Source organism: Toxorhynchites rutilus, chromosome 3 (assembly GCF_029784135.1).
Source record: "Toxorhynchites rutilus septentrionalis strain SRP chromosome 3, ASM2978413v1, whole genome shotgun sequence".
Taxonomy (NCBI): domain Eukaryota; kingdom Metazoa; phylum Arthropoda; class Insecta; order Diptera; family Culicidae; genus Toxorhynchites; species Toxorhynchites rutilus.
The window spans coordinates 254,346,148-254,357,614 of record NC_073746.1 but is presented as its reverse complement, the minus strand read 5'-3'; the positions used below and the strand labels follow the sequence as shown (position 1 = coordinate 254,357,614).

General features: G+C 35.4%; 1 protein-coding gene across 12 annotated transcripts in view; it reads right to left on the bottom strand.

The window, feature by feature from the left end:
- Positions 1-611: 611 nt before the first annotated feature.
- The window catches only part of LOC129780236 (ras-specific guanine nucleotide-releasing factor 2-like), a 536,608-nt gene continuing 525,752 nt past the window's right edge, over positions 612-11,467 (bottom strand). For 9 of the 12 annotated variants that reach the window (XM_055788276.1, XM_055788280.1, XM_055788278.1 and 6 more), the window contains one exon: positions 612-2,444. The gene's annotated coding sequence lies outside the window, so the exon portion shown is untranslated. The remainder of the gene's footprint in view (positions 2,445-11,467) is intronic. The other 3 variants (XM_055788281.1, XM_055788284.1, XM_055788283.1) reach the window with 1 other exon arrangement.

Here is an 11,467-nt window from a genome sequence, read left to right as displayed (position 1 = left end):
ATTTGAGAAAACTTTTTAGAACATTTAGAGTCTTTTTTTTATCTCTTAAAATAACCGATATAGCCCTTTTTGCGTTAGGACCACCATCAAATAACTGTTTTTGCTCTAACTTTCATATTGCGAATTTTACATGCAAACTGTCTTCAGAAGACTTTTAGAGCTCACTAAGAAAAATATTTTGCGATGCAGAACTTGTCAGTATCGCAACTCTACTCAAAGTTATTGATATTTCTTTCCATAAAATACGCTCTCTTCATTCGATTGTCATTGTTTTTGGGTCAAACATAAAAAACGTTCGTTGACGGTATTTGAAAGAGTATACTTGACCCTACATGTGGGATTTCCAAAACTATGTTATGTTTTGTATTTGAGTAAACTAAAATTGAAATCAAGAGACTTTATTCCTGACATTCCTGAAAAAAAAATCACGAAAATTCATTATCTTTCGACCTTCCAGACAGGGGCTCCCCCTTAACCGTGGAAAATCCTTTGACATTCAGACAATACAGCGCAATCTCACTGAAAGAAACCCTTCTCGTCATTTATTTTTCAATAGCTTGCACTGGAGAGAATATATAGTATTTAGGATTTCTCTATTGTTTCTATAAATCGAAGTTCCAGCGATCATGTGGGAAGTATTTTATTCAGCGTGGGGATAAAGTGTCAACAACTTCGTATCTCTAAAATTAATAGATTCACTGTGGATTCCTTTGCCATTACCATTCATACATCTAATTGGGCAAAGTTATACAACATTTGCTTATCTTAGTTATTTTTCTTTATCCAATATAGATTATGTTCTTCTGGGATTCAAAATATGGGTCTTTTCTTCTCGTCAATTTTGATTGGCTTAACCCAACCGTATTCTAGAGTAGGATATCATGAATAAGATTTGACCTGTAAAATGGATTGTGGTAGAAAATGCTTACAGCGGTGATTGTAATTGGTTAACGTTATTATCTGGTTTCGAAAATCGAACTGCATAAAATTACCTTTCACAAAATAGTCACATGGTTTCTATGGAACTACTTTTTTATAATGTGAACATGTTTGTCTTGATATAGTGAGCTTTTGAAAAATGGGGTTAACGGTTTCAATGTTATTACTTGAATATTTCTAAGAGATTAATTCAGTGTAGCTATTGAGCTTGCATTTATAAAAATATGTTTCTTTTCACATTGCTCCTACAGTATCAATACTTTGCCCAACATTTTAACGAATAAATATCAGGTAAAAGGGACCCTCGAGGTTTAAGATTAGGATTGTTTTGAATCAGTCCAGCAGGTTTACACAGAACGGAGTTATGCCATCTACTGAACACTATTATTAAATATGTTAGCTCCATTCGGTAGAAACTTAAATATAGGTAATACATCACAATCGATTTCTGTGTTTGATCTCAAGCTAAGCTCATCGCGTTTCTCTTCTTCCAGCTGAACGCCACCTGGCAATTGCAAATGCAATTGCAAACGTGCTTCTCCTTGCTTCACCACCATTTACTCAAACAAATCAGCAAACACAGTCAGTGGGAAATCGACGATAACACCAAGCTTAACGAGTTTATATAGTTTTTGTTTTCTGTTCCAGCAATTTAGTAATGTAAATTCAGCTTATCGATATTCTTTTCATCTCTTGCAGACTCCCTAATTCTCTAATGCATCTTAGCGATAATAGATATGGAAAACGATTGTGTTTTTTGCGGGTTTTCACGCCGTTTGTATCGGTAATCATAAGAAGATTTCAAAGAAGTTGATTATTTGAACGGAGAGTATCACGTTTCACCACTATTCTACTTCATTCACCCGAGTGTCTTAGTACCAACTAACAATGGGGTTAACATTAAGTTCCTTTTCTGGTTCTTCGGTATGTAAATTGAGTCAATTTCAGATATGTAAGGTTTGCTCTGTGTTGAAAATTTAACATTTTTAATTCTGGTTATCAGACTAGAAATTTATCAAGACAATGAAGATTAGATTTGCTAAAAAATGTATCCTTGTCAAGTCTAAAATATATGACCCATGTATGTATATATAATCCTTCGCTAGTACAAATATTCATGGCCGAGTTACGACCAGCATAACTCACACTCTCTAATGCCTTAACCTAAGTGGAGGTTGTCATAATAATTTTCCGTTTTCCACGTAATGTTTAATAGTCACTTTGAACAGTGCGCAGTGAAGGCAGAAGAGAAAGTTTGTATCAATTCGCAAGACTTCTTAGCTACTGGTATAGAATTCGATAGGCAATCGATTGTCGAAAGTGTACGTATTTTTGTTTTTGTTAAGATATGATATAGTAAATTGTAGATATTTGTTAGTCTGGAAGTGGCGGTAAAATCAAGGAACATCGGTTAACAGCTTCATTCAGAAAATTAAATGGATACGAACATTGGTGAGATCCTCTGATGCCCCCTGGAGTTGTCTTCACGTTGAACAAGATGCACCCTGTAAAAACATGTAAAAATCACAATTTTAGAATAATTGTCATATGATATATTTGCGCTACTTTTGTAAAAAAAACGACGACGTTTAACTCAATAGTTGGTACACAGTCAAACTTAACAATGATCCCGAAACCCAAATCAGCACCAGCTCACGATGTATATAAACAGAAAGCGATATATTCCCGAATGATGCTGTCATTGCTGTCAATTTCATCAATAAACATCGCAAACTAAAAGTATACACCGGGAAACGGAGCATAATAGCATCGTAGTAACTTACTTAATTCGACGCATTATGCCTCATTCTACGCATAATATCATTTTAACCTGTAAAATAAAGTGATTGTTATGTGCCTCGTTTAACACAAGAACTGCCGACAGTTTTTAAATACCTATTTCTACCAAACCGATCATTCTGTCCAAAGTGATATTTAGTTTTCAAAATATAAAAAAATCAAAGAAAATAAACTTTATCTAGAAAAGTCATAGCATTATTAGGGAATATTGTATAAAATTACAATGCAAAATCTTGTGAACAAATGATACAAATGATAATAGTTCTAATGTCAAATTAATGAAGCTAGATAGTGATGACGTCATTTGTTTACATCCAAATCAGTTATTTACAGTGAATCTGCAATCGGGTAAGTATTCCCCGAAACGGCCACTGTTTCAACAAGACTCAACCATTTAAATAGAGAAAGAAAAAGGCGTAAAATGGAATATATCTATTTGGAATATCTATTCTTTGTTTCATTTGTGTATGTTTTTCTACTTTCTATATGTTTTATATGTTTGTATAGACGAGTTTCACGCCAAATCGACCGTTGGCAGCACCATCTCAGATAGCGGCGAAACGTTGTTTGTGTAAGCACATGGGTCTTTTAAGCAGTTTTGCATACGTGAAATATTCAAAAAAAAGAATTAGACTAGTTTTTTATATTTATATAAGAAAAAATTGTTCTTGATTTTTTAACAAAAAATTATAACTCAAAAACTATAATTCTTACAAAATTCAGGTCGAAGATGAAATATAAGAAATCGTAAAATGAAAAAATACCAAATTTTTATGGAAAAAAAGTTTTGCTGAAAAAAAAAATATTTAAAAAATTAAAATTCATTTTTCTCAACAACTTTTTTTTTTAAATTCTCAAAAAAAAATATATGAATAGCCCTTACAATTTCCAAGAAGTCGTCCATACATCGGAAGTTGGGCACTTCTACAGGGAACAAATTTTTCTCACAACAACTTTTTCATGTTTTCTTTGAAAAAATTACAACTCATTCTAATGTTGTCTCAAGTCAAGATAACGTTATAGTGTATTCGACCAAGTTTCAGATCTTATTAAAATATTAACTTTCGTTTCAGATCTTTCTATCTTTTACAGTTCCTGGAATATATGGCATTTTTGTATGGGGACCTCTGAAAAAATAATGTTTTGATCGTTACAAGTTATCAGAGCATGGAAGTCGCGATAATTTATTCATACAAATATTACGAATTATACATTAAGAGTATTTTTTGAAAGAAAAACATGAAAAACTTATTGTTCGAAAAACTTTTTCCCTGTAAGAGTGCCCATCATCCGATGTATGGATAACTTGTGCAAAATTGAATAGGATATTAAAATCTATTTTACAAAAACAGGTTCTTTGAAAAATAAATTTTAATTTTCATACTTTGTTAACTTTTGACGTAGGACTACGTCTAACCGGAAGATATCGGGGGTGAAATGGAAATCTAGGCACTGAACAAGTAGGAAAAAATGCAAGATTTGGAACGCTTATAACTCGAGCATTTTCAGGGCCCTCATTGACCATCTTTGTGTTGTTACAGAATAACTACGTCCACGCAACAATCATCAGCGATGGAGATCGATCCACGGTCGAAATATGATCGATTCATCCATACAACTGCTCTGCTCTGCAAGACACATCGGGCTGCTGTTCTATAAATAACTCAACAATGATCAATCAACTGTTTCCGCTGTCCGGTCTAACTGGATAATGGAAGAACAGATAGAAAACTCTTACACCTAAATGGCTGCTACTGTGTAAATGTGTACTATATGGAATGGTATAGAAGGGAATACTCTAACGCCGAAAAATGGCAACTGTGTAATGTGCTAATTATAGATATGATAAATATGTGACATGTACACGATTAAAATTCGGCTCTGTAACAGCTAAAATGCCAATGAGCCTAAAATAAATAAAAGGGACAAAAAAAAACTCGAGCATTTCTCAATAGATCGCAAAGGTTTTTGCATCAATTGATAGGAAATATATCTACGCATCTATCATAACGAATAACATTTCATTTTTCTTGAGATAAATAATTGAATAATTGTGAAATATCAAGCATTGTCCAAATGCACTATGTGCCCAATTTTGATTGGTCCATTTTGTGCTCCTCAAATCGTACCGAATAAAACGGGCAACCAGAGCAGCAGCGAAATAGAATGAAGCACGATTGGAAAGGAAAAAGAAAAAAAATGAACGAAACATTGGTCGCAGTCTCACACATGCGTAATTCTCGAGCCAGCCAGTCTGCTTAAAAATCCCCGCTCCGCTGCCGTAACGATCATTCTCATTCAAACCGCACACCACATCGGTTCGCATCACAACACATCAACAAACCAACCCAAGCAGCCATGTCTGGACATGGCAAAGGAGGAAAAGTGAAGGGAAAGGCAAAATCCCGCTCGAACCGTGTTTAGTTTCGGCCGCCGAAGTGATCGAGTTAGTTGGCAAAGCTGCTCACGACGATAAAAAAAACTGCATTCGGATCAGAACACATTCGGTGGACATCAAGACAACAACAGGCAGTTGCAGCGAGTGGCGAGTGGCAAACGCAATCGCAAAAAGGCAGTTGGCAGCAGAAGAAAAAAGTTTGTTCTTTTTACAATCTGCTTTGGTGGCAAATCCAGAACAAGGCGGCATCGAGGGCGTTCGAAATGGTTTTTTTCAAAACCACGAGTACAAAGTTTTCTAAATTGGAACCATTCTATAAAACAAGGCGCTTATCAGGGCCATTAAACCTTTCAAAAAAGAGTTTACGAAATACAGTTCAATGCTTTCTAAAATAATATCCAAAATAATAATAAAACACAAATTGATTTTTTTCATAATTTGTTTGCCAGGATCTGATGCGTATGTGAATTTGGCAGTTGTTCTGAGCTTATTGATACTTGGGGACTTTCCTGATTATTCAATTTTCACCAATTCTTAAATTGTTTCCAGATTGAAAGTACAGCGATTTACAATTAGTTCGACATTTAGCTAATTGGACGGACATGTAATGCGACATATTTAGTTGAACATTTTTGTAAACATAGAGTTCGGGGTCCAAATTATGACCCCACATTGAAAGTCGACACTGTATCACTGTCATCGCAAATGTTCAATTACAGGTTAAAATCGCCTCCAATGCGACACTGAGTGGTGCTTCGGAACGTCGCATTGAATGTAATTTACTGTAAAACAAGTCACAAAGCTGGATGGGAAGAAATTTTATAACTGTGAAAGCTGTGGCGAGCGGCAACAAATCGCTAAACAGGAAGGTTTAGCCGAACAAGATGGGGATATCGAGTGATAACAAAACAATAAACTCTTTAGATAATTTTGTGATCCTGAAAAGGACCATTTTTAGCCTGTATGTGAATCCAACGAGCGAACAAATCATAATGAATGTATTTTTATGCCATCGCTGCCTTTAAACGCTCATTCGTTCGTCTGGTTGGACTCGCCCCTTTGGCTGAGTCTGCCGATTTGTCTCTATCCTGTGAGTGTGTACCGCTAGAGTACAAAAGGCGCGAATCCGCTGAAAAATATATCATTCTCTTTCAAATCGTAAATCAGTGTGGTTGTATGGCATCGTTTCACATCACATCGCATCAACGGATTGGTGCCGGAGCACCAGTATACCTAATAGCGGTTATAGAATTTCGGCCGCCGGAGTGCTCGAGTTGGCTTGCAAAGCTGCTCACGACAATAAGAAAACCCGCCTACAGAACAGAGCACATTCGGTTCGGAGGCAACAACTAGTTTCAGCGAGTGGTAAACGCAATCGCAAAACGGCAGCAGGTAGATGAAGGAAAAAGTTTGTTTATACAGACTGCTTTGGTGGCAAAACCAGTCACCGTAAAACACCGCGCTTTTCAGGGCCATTAAACCATTCAAAGAAGAGTTATTAAAAGTTATTCACAATACCAATGCATTCTAAAGTGACATAATATGACATATAATATAAACTGATTTATTTTGTTTATGCTTGTTCTTGAACTTATTGATGGTTGGGGTCTTTTAAATTGATCATTCAGTTTTCACAAACCCATGCTTGGTTTCCGAATTAAAAGTGGCTTCAAATTACAACACATTGTATGCAGGATGGCATTAACGAATTTTCTCGGCAACAAGAACTGCTTTCTTTGGTTGATAACTGATGTTGAAAATTGACTGACGTTACATCTGCATTGTATAGAAAATTAACTAAGGATCAACATGATGAGCTATGTTTTTCCAGCTGCTCTGTTCTTATTTGAAAGGACTTTAATCCGAAAGTCATCCGTCCCTGTATTTACTGTTGGTTTTTCAGAACGCTTCTAGCTCGTTTATTTCTCGACAGATCGTAGAGTTCGTCTCCAAAACCTCAGTTCTTTTTCATTTTTATTTACTCTGTTTGCGGAGACTACAAATCTTACAATTCATTTGTCTCCGAAACCACAATTTAAGGTACGATAATATACTCAATAGTGAAATATATGATAGTGAATGAGCTGATAACCACCGATGCATTTCCTATCACAGCCATCATTTTGATTGTACGATATGTGCATACGCCGAAAGATGTCCGGCGTTGAACATTTAATAAGTACAAAGCCTTCAGAAAAAAAACAAGAATCAAGTTTGTAAAAAAAACGCAAAAACACAGAACCCCCAACATGTTCATGAACAGTAAACAGTAAACTAATCCATTTTTCAGGTAGATAGGTAGGTATTCACGTAGGAGAAGAAAATAAAAATATATATTCGAAATATATATTTAGCAAAAGCTGTCCCCTTTGTATAGTCCTACGTCACTCCGGTTATGTCCCTGACACTACCCACCCGTCTTTTTTCTATTCAGAAACATGGACATATCAAACGCGAGAATTTATACACAAAAATGTAACAAGTAAAACATTATTTTTTCAGGAATATCCACACAAAAATGCCCTATATTCCAGCACCTATAAAAGATAGTAAGGTGACGTCTTCGACGTAAGTTCATATTTTAATAAGATCTAAAACTTTGTCGAATACACTATAACGCTATCTTGACTTGAAACAAAATGAGGATTAGTTGAATTTTTGACGTAGGACTACGTCTTTCATTTCTATACCGGGGTGTAAAATCAAAGTTTCGAAAACGAAAGCGTTACGCCGGAGACCGAGATTTTGAGTGTTAATAGCTCCTAAACAACTGAACGAAATGGTATGATAAACACTTCATTCGAAAGATAAAATGTCTACGCGTTATATACTTGTTACTTTTTGATCCAAAAACTTGTTTCAATAGTGTTAAAATTGCTTTCAAAACAGGCTATTGAAATCACCAATCGGTATATAAGCGAGTGCCGCTCGGAAATCCACTCAGTTCTAATTGAACAGCGATTGGAGCATGTTGTCGCTGTTGTGGTGAAGCTCTTCGTTTATCATGAAAGCGCTGATGAACGGTGTCACCAAGAGCCTGTTTGTGCACCTTAGGCCAGAAGGGAATCCATCAGGAGGAGAGTGATGCCACAAACGGTTCCCCGGGAAGACATCGCTACACACACATACACGCGCGGAATTCCTTCCGTTTGGATGCCATTCAGCATCGAGAAAGTTCCGGAAAGATCTAATCATTTCTGGAAAATAATCTGCCAGTTACTCTGGGAATTTAAAAATACATTCATGTGAAAGAGTTTATTTGAATGTTTTCTATTCATGTAACACTGTGACCAAATATTTTTCAATCAAGTACTATTAACAGGTGGTTATCGAGTTAGTATTAACCACTGGTGGGCTTCCAGTATCGAGGAAAATGTGGAAATATCTAATCGTTACGGAAAATAATCTGCCAGTTTCTCTGGGAATTTAAAAATACATTCATGCGAAAGAGTTTATTTGAATGTTTTCTATCCATGTAACACTGTGACCAAATCATTTGGTTTTGTGGTTTTTCAATCAATCGCAATTAACAGGATCGCTTCTGAAGATTATTCTTCCCCATCAGTAGGATATTTCCGTATCCAATATTGTATGCGCCCGCAATCGATTATTGCTCAGTCGCCGAAAGTTCCGAGCTCAGAGAGTTCATTCCCCTCTAGTTTGCCTTCCAAATTGCCATCGTAAACCACACCTTCTCTTGATTCAATCACACACAAAAAGCATACTTAAGCGATATTCTGGTGGTGAGACACATTAATTTTTCGTGAGGACATCGACAAGATCGTTGCCTAATGTGCTGGAGGAGGTGGACGGCGAAGGATCGACACATACACGCGCAGAATTCTTTCCGTTTGGATGCCATTCAGCATCGAGAAAGTTCCAGAAAGATCTAATCATTGCTGGAAAATAATCTGCCAGTTCCTCTGGTAATTTAAAAATACATTCATGTGAAAGAGTTTATTTGAATGTTGTCTATCCATGTAACACTGTGACCAAATATTTTTCAATCAAGTACTATTAACAGGTGGTTATCGAGTTAGTATTAACCACGGGTGGGCTTCCAGTATCGAGGAAAATGTGGAAATCGTTGCTGGAAAATAATCTGCCAGTTCCCCTTGGAATTGAAAATTACATTCAAGCAAAAGAGTTTATTTTAATGTTTTCCATCCATAAAATATCCATATAATACATTTGGGTTTGTGATTTGTCAATCAAGTACAGTTAGCAGGTTAGCTTCTGAAGATTATTCTTCAGAACAAGGTTTTTCGTATCCTATATTGGATGCATAAAACCTTGTTCCTCCAACGTAACGCTCTCGTTTTCGAAGTCTCCCAAATATTCATTTATTCATTCATTCAGAATGGATTTAGATTCAACTTCAAACAAATGATCTCTAAATCAACGATAGTCCTACGTCACCCTTGCGGTTATACCATAGATATAACCCACTTCCTGTTTTTTCAAAGAAAACATGAAAAAGTCATTGTTAGAAATTCTTTCTTCCTTTCTTCCGGTGTATGGCCGACTTATTGGAAATGGTAAGGGCTATTCATATATATATACTTTTTATCTGAGAATAAAACAAAAAGTTTTTGAGGAAAATTAATTTTATATTATTAAATACTTTTTTTTCAGCGAAATTTTTTTTCAAAATAATTTTGGCATTTTCTAATGAAAATTGAAACAATTTTCTACATTTCATCCTTTGACCCGAATTATTTAGGTATTATAGTTTTTCAGTTATAATATTTTGTAAAGAATCACGATAAAATTTTCGGCCCTTTAAAAAAATTGTCTAATTCTTTTATGAATATTTCAAGTATGCAAAGTTGCTTAAAAGACCCATGTGCTTACACAAACAACGTTTCGGTAGATTTTCAATAGGGTGTAATTTTGTAAAGAGAGATCTTTGATAATTTATATCTCAAAAACTATGAGTCGTATCAAAATCAAGTCTTAGAAGAGTTGTAGAGTATTGATGTTTGAACGTGAAAAAATAGCACTCTTTTTTATTTAAAAAAATGTTTTAATTTGCAAGATCTAAAATCTGAATTTTGATGTAGAACTACGTCTTTTATTAAGGGTGCCAAATTAGAAAACAGGTCACGTTTTTATGAAATAAAGTTAACATTAATAACTATTTTTGCCGCGAACGGATTTTGGCGATTTACATACCAAATGAATTGGAAATTCTCTAAGATTTGTTTGACATGCTATACATTACAATCCCATGGTGTATAAATGGCTTAAATTCATGAAAACTATAAGCGTTTCCATTTTCCCATACATTTGTTCTGTCCATTTGTGTGCTTTCCCGAACAGAGCTGTCAGTAACGAGCACTTTATGGACGAGCAACGAAGGCGAAACGGTAAGACTTAAAGCACGGCAGTGGAACTTCATACAACCCTCATTCTTTGTGTGGACACCGACTGGACAACATCGTTGCTGGACGAGCTGGACGGCGAGGGATCGAGTGCCTTTCTCAAGGCAAGAGGGCGGAGGTGGTAGCGCTGGAGTAGAATAGAGTAGAGTTTTCAAAGGGCCTTTCTCAAGGCTAGAGACGAATGAACTGCAAAAGTTTAAAGTCTCTATAATACAATACCTTCCTTCCTTCCTTCATACAAATCACTCGTCGAAAAGTGTCTCCTTTTTCACCGCTTGTTTACATCGACGAATATATTTTTTTCCACTATGTTTCGTAGGAGAGTGTATGCATACTGACAGATTTCTACTACGAGGTGTTTAATGAAGGATGAAAGGTGGGAATGTTTATGTTTATATATGATTTATCGTACGATTTAATTGAATGCATAAAAGATGTCAACAAAACTGGGGTTAAGCACCTTTTTGAATTTGAACAAATATTGATAAGAGATTCCCAGCAATTATTGATGTTTATTGCGTGATTTGGTTACTGTATCAGTTGTTTGAAACGAAGGTTTAGTGTAATGATTTCATTTTGAAGATTATATTCACAAACATACAAGTATGATTAATATAAATTGCATGTATATGATGCGCCTGCCAGCCCATACATACAAACGTGGAGGCGATATGCATACATCCTAGAAAAACTTAAATCGTAAAATTATCGTTTATATTACATCATATACCCCATATACATGTATATTTCATATGCATATGCCAGTTATACACATCATACAAGTAATGTGTCTTGGATGTATGTATATCGCCTCCAATTTAAGATTTTTTACATAGGACTACGTCTTACATTAAGGGTGCCAAATCAGAAAACAGGTCACGTTTTTATGAAATAAAATTAACGTTAATAACTATTTCTTCAACGAACGGATTTAAACGATTTACAT